This window comes from Polyodon spathula, chromosome 16 (genome assembly GCF_017654505.1).
Source record: "Polyodon spathula isolate WHYD16114869_AA chromosome 16, ASM1765450v1, whole genome shotgun sequence".
NCBI lineage: Eukaryota > Metazoa > Chordata > Actinopteri > Acipenseriformes > Polyodontidae > Polyodon > Polyodon spathula.
In genome coordinates, this window is record NC_054549.1 from 37308250 (window position 1) to 37320523 (window position 12274).

At 43.3% G+C, this 12274-nt stretch overlaps 1 protein-coding gene across 5 annotated transcripts in view; it reads right to left on the minus strand.

Moving 5' to 3' along the window:
* Window positions 1–11845, minus strand: part of LOC121328258 (cyclin-dependent kinase 16-like) — a 43353-nt gene extending 31508 nt beyond the window's left edge. For 2 of the 5 annotated variants that reach the window (XM_041272839.1, XM_041272836.1), the window contains exon 1: window positions 11342–11844. The gene's annotated coding sequence lies outside the window, so the exon portion shown is untranslated. Of the gene's footprint in view, window positions 1–3670; window positions 3779–11341 lie in introns of all 5 variants that reach the window. The other 3 variants (XM_041272837.1, XM_041272840.1, XM_041272842.1) reach the window with 3 other exon arrangements.
* Window positions 11846–12274: the final 429 nt, after the last annotated feature.

Sequence of the window (12274 nt, forward strand, 5' to 3'; positions counted from 1 at the left end):
ACTGCAAGCGGATTATATTTTTAGGTTACTGGTTAATTAGGAGACACATGTTGCGTGCATGAGGGAGGCTGTCCCTCCTCACAAAGCCAAGTTCTAGATTTTGTCAGTTCCCCGGGCTACACAGTGAGCTGCAGAGTCTGTCAGGAGGCAGAAAGTCCCAGCGCAGGAGAGCAGCAGCAGCACACACAGAGGCACGGGTCTCTCAGCCTTCAGGCCAAACAGAACAGCTCCTTGAGAGCAGAGACCACACAGGACACTGACAATCCCCCCGACACAGCAACTGAACAGATAGAACAGACACAGCTTCAACAGCTTTCAAAGTCACAAGATGCTTTAATTCAATCTGAACTCCAGCTGGGTGCCAATTACGATCCTGCGAGAGGAATCTTTCAACATGTGCGTCTCTTGTGCTGTAGATCCTGGAAGAGATTACCTTTATGAGACTGTTGATTAGATTTCTTGCGTTGAACACACATGCTGTACTGTATTTCCCTTACATATATTTCTCCAGCTTGCTCACACAACTTCTGTTACTTTACTGTAATATATATATATACTAGTATAACCTCCCAATACAAAAACAAATGTACTAAAGTTAATATAAGGATGTTATTGGCAGTGTCATTAACATACGTGTGCCAAGGTACAGTATCATGCGACTAGACTTATAAATTATAATAGGTGTTGCCCATTTACAGCAAAATCCTGAAAAAAAACATATTTACCAGACCGGCAAGCTTCCCTAGGAATGCCACGTAGTTTGAAAAGGAGATCCCAGACAGACACACAGACCTCCCCAAGGATCCCACAACAACAAGCCCCAGTATACGAGCACTATGAGGGAGGCTAGGTATTGATCAACCCCAGACTGCCTCAGCCTGGCTGCTCTAACAGACTCTGCTAGGATCTGCACGTTATGGGTGTAGAAGATAAAATCCAGCCTAGCTTAGGCACAGCCCTGACACCACATACACAAATGTATTCTGCTTTCCTTTCAGAATCATGTACTGCAACAAACTGGGTTACTGCTTCTCAGCGGTTTGGGCGGTGCTGTGGGTCAATACATTAGCTTTCTCTCTGCAGTCTATTCTAGGATAACTACTGGTAAAGTCTCTCTCTTGCTCTCTCGCTCTCTCTCCTGCATACTGTCTGCTGCTTAGACAGGGACACAGATGAGAGTTGCAGAATTATGACACACAACAGATCAATCAATTTGATCTAATTAACCTTCATAGTTTTAAAGCAGGACCTCTGTGACATTCAGACAGATACACACTAACAGAGGCTCACAAATGCCCTGTTGGACATTTCCTTTTCCTACCCTTGGCACACAAAGTGCCCCGATTTAAACAATCTAAGCACTAGAGGTCTGTAGAGCCCCATGGTGAACAGCTGAATACAACAGGAAAATGAAAGAAGCCAAGTGCGTCTGCTGTGAAACTGGGAAGTCGTGGGTTAATGGAATGACAGCAATCGCTAGAATTCCATTCCGTTCATGTTTCCTAATCACACTCATCATCAGCTGCAATAAAACATGATGTCATGTGTGCTAGTTTTAAAGAAATATAAGGCAACCGCATTCCACCTCTCAAATATAAAGACACAAGCCCCAATTTTGATTACATCATCTTTACCCCCCCCCCCCCCCCCCCCCCATATTTCTTTCCATTTTCCTCCCCTGGCACTTTTTACACGTGCCAGATTTCCAACACTGCAGTTCTAACTCCCATCTAGGAGAGGTGGCATGTCAGATAAGGCTGGTGTTGATTCAGATCTCGTTTCCATGGAAACCTGTCTGAACGAGCGCACCACATGTACCCTTCAGCCCTGCTGAGCTCACCTCAGATACACCCCAAGGCTGAGGAGCCGAGCAGCAGGGGGGCTGGAAACACCCGCTGTGCTCACCCAGCAATGTGGTTTTTCAGGTCAAGCAGAACCATCCACCCGCAGATTGAGGGTGTGCCCTACTGTTCTAGTGCAATAGTAAAACTGTGAACTGTGAATCTGGAGGTACAACCATAGGACACTTGGTTGAATGATTGACAGAAAAAAGCAATAGAAGGTCCCAGGGATTCATCAGAAAAAGAAGCGGCACTGTTGAACAGGGTTTGAAAAACCCCACTGGTCCTGCACCCAGTCCTGGGTTTCAGAGCTGTGTATTAGCCTATTTAAAAAAGGTCATGAACCAAGACAGAGCAAATCAGGCACATGCTTTTCCTCTACAGTGACAAGGATAACTCTTATTAGTAAACCAACAGACTCACACAGGACTTGCTCATCCAGTAATAATTCATTTCAGTCAATCACTTTAGGGATAGCAGTCTGCCCCCCACCCCGATTACTCAAATCCCTGGAACCTGCCTGGCCGTTGCAATAATAATGATAATAATAATAAAGCATACCTAAACAGTATACTTAACTGCACACCAGCTCCTAAAAACTTTTCAAACTTGTTTTTATCTGAGGGCGGTCCTCTCTATTTACCAACCCCACTGCAGTGTCAGAGAGGAACACTTGCAAACACAATTCAAGCTGAGTTGAGGCTTTCGCTTTGCACGTCTAGCAAACAGGCACTTGGAAACCGATGCTCTGCACAGTACCGCATTTGCTACAGCAGCAAATGTAAGCTTTTAAAGCAGCGAAAATCACAGAGAGTGGGAGGCGAGTTTATAGTATCCTGCAGGGTGTGGAAACTTTATTGTGGGGGGAATGATATTCAAAAAGAGCTTGATCTACTATAAGATATACAGTACTATACAGTGTTGAAGGCCAGTTAGCGGTTAATTTCTGTAGGTGGGCGGCAGCAAAGATTTATGGTCATGATAATGGGCTCCAAGTGGCCTGATCAGTATTCCTGGGAAATCAAGGACCACTGCGTCCCGCGTTTAATGCACTGCACACGTCCCATTTAAGGCAAGTGCAGATCTGCCCACATGAGGCTGGTGACCCATCTGGGGGGAGTTGGAAGATGACGGCTGCAGAGAGAAGTGTGGCATTCAAATTGAGTCAATCGATACCCTTATAAAATTGACCACGGTATTTTAACAGTTTTCTTATGCTTTTCCCATAGTTACACTATTTACCACATTTTACCTTGGTTTGTCATGTTTATTCATATGCATTACCTTAACTCGTTACCCGTCACCATGTTTTATTACACTTTGCTGTGTTTTTACTATGGTACACTTTTATAAGGGTATGCATGGAGTCCTATTATGGGGTGAAAAGAATTGCCCCCTCACAGAGCTCCCTTACTGTTTAACGTTTTGATAACACACAGTTCGGCCATGCCGACAGTGAATTGTACAGGTTCTATATTCCACTGCATAAGGGCCCTTTACTAATTCCACATTGTCAAAATCGGACAAGTCAGGCAGGAAATACAAAAGGAGCACTGTAAACTGAGACAGCGGTACAAGTGCATAGAATCTTTTGAATCTGATTAGTTTTCTGCATGTAGTCAGCTTTACATTCAATATAGCTAAGAGCCCAAAAAATAAAAAAGCAGAATCGTTAGTAGAGCCAGGGACTGGAGGAGTGAATCAGCATGATAAATCAGAGACAGTGTTAGAGCACACAGCCAGAGAGTGCAGGTGTGGGACAGACAGTAGCTGCAGCCTTGCATCAGAGATTCAAAATGAGGGTAGTACGGTAGTTGTGCTATAAATACCTTCAAGTAGCTGGGATTTGGAGAAGGAGGCGTCTGAAATGGAGGGTTCTGCAGTACAGCAATTAGGGGAAGGCTATAAAACATGCAGTTGCTGCAGACAGCATCGACCTGGAAACTCAAGCAGTGGCTTTTAGTTGAAAAGTCCAGCTCTCACAAAATAGATGGAATGAGCTTGGACTCTGCCCTGCACCTCAGGGGACCAAGCACATTAACTACAATACAGCTGTATGAACAGCTTAGCAATCTCGAGGACAGGAGCTGCAAGACCGACCACTGGGAGCGTGTAGGGTAACCAAAACCACCTTCGTTTCTCCTAGTCTGTCCAGAACAAAGAGGCAAGATGCACTCCCTGCATCTACTGTACAGATGAATGACAGCAAGGAATAACTAGTTTTAAAGGGATCAGCAGACAGAAACAGACACTGCCAATGATAACAGTGAGGCACAGAGATGCAAGGGTTAATGTCCATCCAGGGTGGCTATAGAGAGAACTGGCCAGTTTATGCTATATATATATATATATATATATATATATATATATATATATATATATATATATATATATATATATACACATTAACAACATATTTTACCATCCATCAAGAGGTAGTGTTAAATGCTGATTCAATCATTCTAATTGTTATGACTCATTCAAGCAGGCACAGTGGGGCAGTCTCACGATCGAGTCTCAACGTCTGCTGTCGTGTGTGTAGTGGACCGGCTGGTCCACAGCCAGCCCCTGCATTGCAGTTCAGATTCCGTCTCTCTGCTCCCCATGGTGGCCCAACCTGAAGTCCCTGCTTCTCCACACAACAAGCATATAGGCAGAGTACTGCTACTGTACAGCACAGCTCACTGCAGGACTGCAGAGGGTCAGCTGTCCCAATGGAATACAGCTGCTGCCTGCCAAGTTTCATCGTGCTACAGCACACACTTCTCCCCTGGCATGCCCTATCATTTGTCCCTTCATCACCACACTGTAAACACAACAAAAGTAACCAAAACACAGCATCTCTATTGATACAAAAGAACCACAAAAGCACATTATAAGCATTACAGTTGAGAAGGAAACTCTGAGTCAGCTCCACTGTTTTATTCATGCCTGTGCATGTGTTTCTGTACCATTTAAAATAGTGCTATTAAACTGTGCTACAGCAAGAGCATGGCGGTACTGATGGCGCGACTCCAATAGTTTAGTTATTATTTTATTGTATACAGACAACAGTCAAATTCCATAGAGTAGGGGTGGGCAATTCTGGTCCTTGAAGGCCGGTGTCCCTCCTGGTTTTTGTTCCAACTGTATCCTAAATTACTTAATTGGACCAATTAAGTGCCGATTAGAAGCTTTATTGGTCAGTTGGAATAAACACCAGGAGGGAGGAGGGCTGGAATTGCCCAACCCTGAGTGACCAACTAAGACTCCACATGCAGAATGGATCTGCACAAACAGTGATTGTAATCTGCAGCAAGTCATCAACTCCCTCTCTGACCTCAATGTACCCCCCAACTACAACCACAGGGAATCCAGGATAAAAAAATGCTTCATCTTATAAAAACAGTAATGCAGATACTACCTCTAATTAGCGTGCTGATTTACTGATGCAAACAAGCCATTGCAAATGATGCACAGTACTGTGTGTTTATTACTGCTTTGAAACAAATAATGTATCATCTTAACTACATCCCAATGGCTCTTAAATTTTTAACTCACACTGCGAGTGCAGCAAAGCCAGTTTTCAATGTTGAGAAAGAATGCCTTTCGATTAGGTTCAGAGCTGTCTTGAGCTGGTACAGTACATGCAGACAACCAAAACTAAAACAGTGCTTCTACCAGCAGTAAAGAAAAAGTCTTTACTGAGACTGCAGTTTAAAGACTCTCAACTGCTTAAGTAAACCATCCTTGCAGAGATCTGAATGAACTTGCTTAGAGAGAGAGCGAGGATGACAACCTTTAGAAGAGCATCACAGAGAACAGTTTCCAAATGCAGCTTTAGTTGGGGCTGCTTTATCCACCTCCTATAAAGCTGTATTACGTACATCTCTTGGTTTAAGAGGATACAGTATTTCCTGCAGACTGAGATCAGTTTAGCCACTCTGTCCAGCAGCTCTTCAGCTGTACAAGAGGGAAACAGTCAGAGAGGTCCATACTAAGCCCTGTAGTAACTGTGAGCAGTTAGCATCTATGCCTAAGCCACCGCTGTCTGCTGAAGACACCACCGAGACTACACCAATGAAATAAAACCCAGTTTTGCCCCGACAGGGAAACACAGACTGAACATAAAGCTACATCCAATAAAAGAGGCAATAAAGCCTGAGTTTGATTCACTGCAAAAAGGAGACAGGAGGACTGCCTGCAGCTGGTTAAATCATGCTGACAGAAAGCATCCGTCCCGAGAGAGAAACAGCCTGTGCAGTGCATCTCCAGGAAAGAAAGCAGCACACTTCCTCCCTAATGAAGCTGTTTGTTTCATCTGGCTAATGAGGAAGGGTAGTGGTGGCTCGCGTGTGTGCAGACTGGGAGCCTGCTGCTAACCCTTATAAGGAGCAATAATAAAAAAAACACAGCTGAATATGCAACATTAGTTACAGTGCAGTGCAGGCAGCTTCAGGTGATTAGCATGTGGTACAATTAAGCTAGCTGGATTCTCGAGCACTGCAGATAACAAGACGGGTTTGTTTTTGAAGACTGTGCAATGCTGCTGTGTTGCCTGAAGCCTTACCTCATCTACTGATCTCACCGTTCCGGAACACTACGATGTTCTAGAAGTTTGGAACCGTTAACACCACACACACACACTTCAGATTCCTGCTTCAGTACATTACGTTCTACCCAAAGATGTATTCTGTTTCACCGTCACTGTATGTGGCACGATGGTACGGCTCCCAGCATCTTTACCTCAAACGCTCTTCATCTTTAATAGCATGGTACTCTACTGTTATAGCTTACAGCATGATTTTGCCCAAATCAAACCTACAAGGCCCACTGTGTATCTGTTAAGCTCCAGATGACTTAAGGTACTGGATTCGCCATGCTAGAGGCTACAGTCACCTCACACAGATGCAGACCAGCATTTCTAGAATCACACCATAAGCCACGAAATGCCTCGTATACAAGTACAAGCATAAAAATAGATGCTTTACTGTAATACAAGTCATATAGAATGCACTGCATGGTCAAATCCCTGCTTGGAACTAATTATCAATGCTGGACGAAGCAGTTCCTGAGACACAGCCTTCATTAAACAAATCAAAATCTAACTATCACGCATGCTGCTAGTACTGTAGGGGAGGTAGATGCTGGTAACCTCAACAATGTGGACTGTTTCTTCAATTCTAACCTGTTCGGACATCATGCAAGGAATGTAGATGACGTTCTACAGTAGATATGGAGAGTCTGACCTCCCCTCACAGTATGTTGAACTTCTTATAACCTTTACAGTACATGCAATATTTCATCAAAGATATCCAATCCACTATGAGCTAAACAATCACGAGAACTCAGGCAAAGACTGTTCAACAGTATAGAACAGCAGTTTTTAAAAAAAAAATCAGGCATTACTTATTCTCACTGTAGGACCAAAACCCCAAGGAATTCTTAAACCAACAAGCCTTCCTGAAAAGTATATCATAAAAAATTTAACAAAATCTGAAAACGTTTGCCAATTCTAACATGGCAGCATTATATGTTTTCAGGGTGTTTTCATAGCAAAAAATTAATCACTTTAAATTAATCACCTTTGTTATATTTGACAACTGATGGTTGTTTTTACTTAAGAAAAGAATATGCTGTACAAAAAAAAAAACAACACACAGCATATGGAACTAAAAGCAAAGCTCTGGAATCTGGCCATGCTTTCTGGGAAGGCTGCCCAGCAGGTAAAGGGTTAAGCATGGCTGAAAGAGATAATTCTATTACAACAAAGCTGCAGCGCCTATGCCTTTACAGCACAAAGGGTACTTTGCAAGAAAAACAAATCCACAGCATTTCTACTGTGAATGTCTATTAAACAGGCTTATTGCATTCTGCTCTACTGAACTGGTACCAGAGTCCCAGTCTGCACGTCAAGCTGTTCGAGGTTGGCTTAGATTCCATCTGGGATCACTGCCACTGCTCTTCCAGCCTCCAAACCCACTGGGACCACCAGCAGGAAGAAACTACTACACCAGGCCATCCTACCACCAAGCCCATTACTAGCATTAAATGCTAGGCAAGCTTTCCACTCCCTCGGCTCTAACTGGTAAGGCACACACAGACCAGTAAAGGCAAATATCAAGCACATTTCCCTCTGGATAATCAGAGCCACACTTCCTCATTGTCAAAAAGCTCTAACAACTAGGCCTCACTCCAAATCCATCAGCTCTAACCACTAGACAACTGTACCTCCCAGTCCCTCATTTCTAACTACTAGGCCTCACCTACTCTAAAACTCAGCTCTAACCAAAAGGCAGCTCTGCCTCCCAATTTCTCCGCTCTAACCACCACCCCACCCTGCCTCACAGACCACTATTAATAAAATTCTGCTGTCAAATTCTGAGTGTGACAGCATGCAATCTGGCGCAAATTCTAACGCATTTTCACTCAAGAGACATTTCGATCCGGGAAGTGTCAAAGTTCAGGGTTTAATCAGAGCTGCGGATATATCACTGGCACGTGGCCGGTGGCAGCACACCCACTCCAACACGACAGCGCAGAATTTACAACGTCATAAACCAGACAGGCCCATAAAACACTCAAGCAGATCGGCTAACTTTACGGCAATAGTAGGCAAAGGAAAGCGTAGGGGCAGAGAGCAAGACTGCAGAGATCCTGAAGGATACAGGCAGTCTCTCACAGGGCACCCAGATTCTCAAAAATACCGAAGCGACAGGCACACAATACTAGTTGACAACATACAGGAGGTGCTGTGTGCAATATCCGCCTGCGACTGCACTGGACAGTCATGTAGAGCCACTTCAGTTTTACTGCCCATGCAGGCTCAGGGACTAATTACTGACAATTCAAGGGGTCACTGCTCCAGCAGCTATCATCCACATTTTCTAGTACTGACCAAAATTGCTGGTAAATTTCCACCAGGCTAGAAGAGTTTAAACAGTATGAAAACAGATTTTCATTTTAACTATTGTGATACTCCCTTACTTCACACCTCAATCACAGCAAGATACACTCCTGTGTAGAGAATATGGTGTGCATCAAAAAAATAACAAACAGAGAACACCTAGAGCTTATTGACCATCTTGATATTTTGGGGTTGCTAAGCTGCCAGTGGCTTCAGACTTTCTTTTAAGAAGGAATAAATAAAATAAGGAATTCAGTCACACTCAGAGCTTGGGATTCGCCGAGCCACACAATCCTGTTATTCACAAGCCACATCTTCTATGTAAACAGCAATTTGCTGAAAACATATCGGTTATTTTTGTAGCTTAAAGCTACAGTTAATCTGCAACTATAGTAACTATAGTAAACAAAATAGGCAATGAATTGAAAGCTATACATTTTGAAAGCTATATATTTTGCTGTCCCAAAACACTACTTTGTTTATTATCCCTGCTGGGCAAGTATATCTGTGTGTGTCAGCAGGGGGAGGGAGGGGGCAATACAATGGAGGCAGGCAGAGGCACCTTTTCAGTGTGTCAGCCCACAGGCAAAACTTGTATTTACATATCTACAGAGGCGCTTTTTGAATTGTTAATAAACTAGATTATTTAGCACAATATTTAAGAGCATCAGAACACGGGTATAGAGAGAGACATCTGTCTGCATGTCAAATTGTACGTCTTCACACAGGTTCAATCACGTCTGCTTTGTGGCAGCATGCACATTTCTAATGCTAATAGCTTCGGGGAAATGTGTTATCACTACAATCTTTCCACTTGCTTGCTGTGTGCTACTTTAATACTGGAATGATACCGATGTTTTGGCTGCATCAGTCACGCTCTAAAAAAGAAAGATCTATCCCATGCTGGAATATCTCATCAGCCCTGGTTTGTACTGCAAGGAATACCTCTGTTCATTACTGGATGCCATCCCTATTACTATATGTATAAAAATATACCTGATTACATAAACCACTCTGAGCCCATTTGAAAACTGGAACACAATTCTTAAAGAAGCACTCATCTAAATTTGCTTCCTAAAGTCATATACCAATTGCTTCAAGCCAGAGCACGGTGTGTTCTGAAATTAGTTTTCCAGTGACTGGCAATGAAGGGGTTAAGCAGTGCTGTAATACAGCAAGCGGGCCTGGCTGCTTCCCGGGATCCTGACTTCACCCTGCCTCTCTCTTTGATATGGTTCCACTGATCTCACCCCAGGGCACTCACAAACTTCCAGAGCACCCAGGACAGTACCCCCGCGGGCTGGCAAACTCGCTGCACAAAGGACAAGAAAACCAGGCTGCAACAAACTCACTACATATAATCACTAATCTTACACAATAACATATTCAACATGTCATTTACATTATTATTATTATTATTATTATTATTATTATTATTAATAATAATAAACACAACTCAAATGAAATACATGCTTGTTTAATTCTCACACATAACAAGACCCTGACAAGCGAAAATGCATCATTACAAGTAAAATGGCCAAGACGATGATTTTTTTTTTTTTTTTTTCAGGTTTATATTTATATGGTGCAGTTCAATGTCGTAGCACAGTATGTACAATACAAACCGCAATTTCCCACACCACCGCTGCAGATCGCATCCTCAGCTCAATACATGTGCACAGCTGCTCGTACATACACGACGCGCTACACGTCTGAAGTTACTATGAGGATGTATTAAATACTGGCATGTATTGCATGATCCAGGACAACGGAGGGCTATTGATTGCAGTGTATAACTGGTCATTAATATTCTTTATTATTATTATTAGCACAGAAATCTCAGGCGAATGCGGTGGTATTCCACACTGGGTAAGGAAACCAACTACATCATACCCTAACCCAAAAAATAGCCCATTTCCGTAGCTGTTAAAAATTGGATGGTTTTAAAAAAACATGGATACAAAACACAGGTTTTATTAAATAAATAAATAAAAAGATAAATCTGTCTAGGCCTATCCTCCCTTTCGGGGTTCCATCGGATTTTCCTGCTTCCCAGAAGCCGGCGGCGCTCCCTCCAATACGGTGTAGTGCATTCACAATCCTGGCCTTGTTAAAAAAAAAAAAAAAGAAGTAGCCGAAAACAACATAGCAATTTTCAGAAGCGGGTAAAAAACAGATTTCTGCGGCATCTAATTTTTTAAAACCGTCGTTTTGTCATTTCTAATTTGCTAACTTTAGGCTACGAACCCTCCCACGCAGTAACCCGGTATTGCGTGCTGAAGTTTCACCGCACATACCATCTTGCACACTGCTTACCTGTTTAATCAGGACGTGATGTTAGAAACAATTAACCCAAACAAAACAAACCCCGAGCAATCCTGCAAGCAACGCACCGCGCTGTGAACATGCATACACTGCACAGCAAAGCTTAACAAGTCCGGCTTTTCTGTTTATGTTTTGGAATAAAACTAGAAAAACAACGGACATTTGCAAAACAGTATTATTTGTAAGTAAGTAAATACATAAATAAAACGAGGAGAGTAACCTACAAACCAAACCATTGAAATACACTTGTTTTTTAAAAAGGCACCCAGACTTCACAGGTACCACTTACCAGCGTGCAAACTGTGAGAGATGGCGGAATCGGATCTGGGGTCGCGCTGCTTGGAATAATTCGCTTCTGCTGTTCGGGCTGGTTCCACTACCAGTAAATTGCCGTGTTATTACGACTAATAAAACTCAGGAGGCTGGCAGCTTCATGATCCCAGAAAACACGGACTACACATAACCCAAGACAGAGCAGTCTGCACGAAAGCCATCTATCGCCGTGGCCAAAATAAATATTGTATTTGTCATCCACTTATCAGCAGCGGAGCCGAGTCAGTGCTTGGCAGGACAGACAGCTTCAACGCGTGTCAAACTCCAGACGGGTCGTACTCGGGCGAGAGCTTGCAAGCAGGATCTCCGTTCTGTTCCAGTTAGGCTTCCTGGAAATCAGCACAGCAAGGCTGTATAGTATGCTTCCCCGCCTCTACCAGCACGGCATTGCAGGTAGGAACATTCCTGTAACCGATCTTTGCACAGCAATCCCAGTGGCGGGGTGGAAACAGAGACAAAGCGCAACACCACAAAGTTTCTTCACTCAGACACTAGAGTGGAGTCTGGAGGCGGTACTGCCCGGCCGGTGTTGAACAGGACAGGGTACAGGAAAAGTAGCCCCCTCGCGCTTGTACACAAACTGTGGACACTCTCTGGGTGTATATTTCACAGTCACTGATTATTGCAGGGTTTGGTAATTTAGCTAAACTTTCAAAACAGGTTAGCACCAATTTTCAAAACGAGTCCCTGGTTTGTATTCCAAGGAACGCATCTGTTCACTACTGGTTGCCATCCCTATTAAACTATGTATAAAAACATACCAGATTACATAAACCAATCTGAGCCCATTTGAAAACTGGAACACGTTTTGTTTTAAAGAAAGCCCACAGCCAAACTGGCTGCCTAAAGTGATCCCAAAGCAATCCTATTTATGGCAAAGCAATCCTAT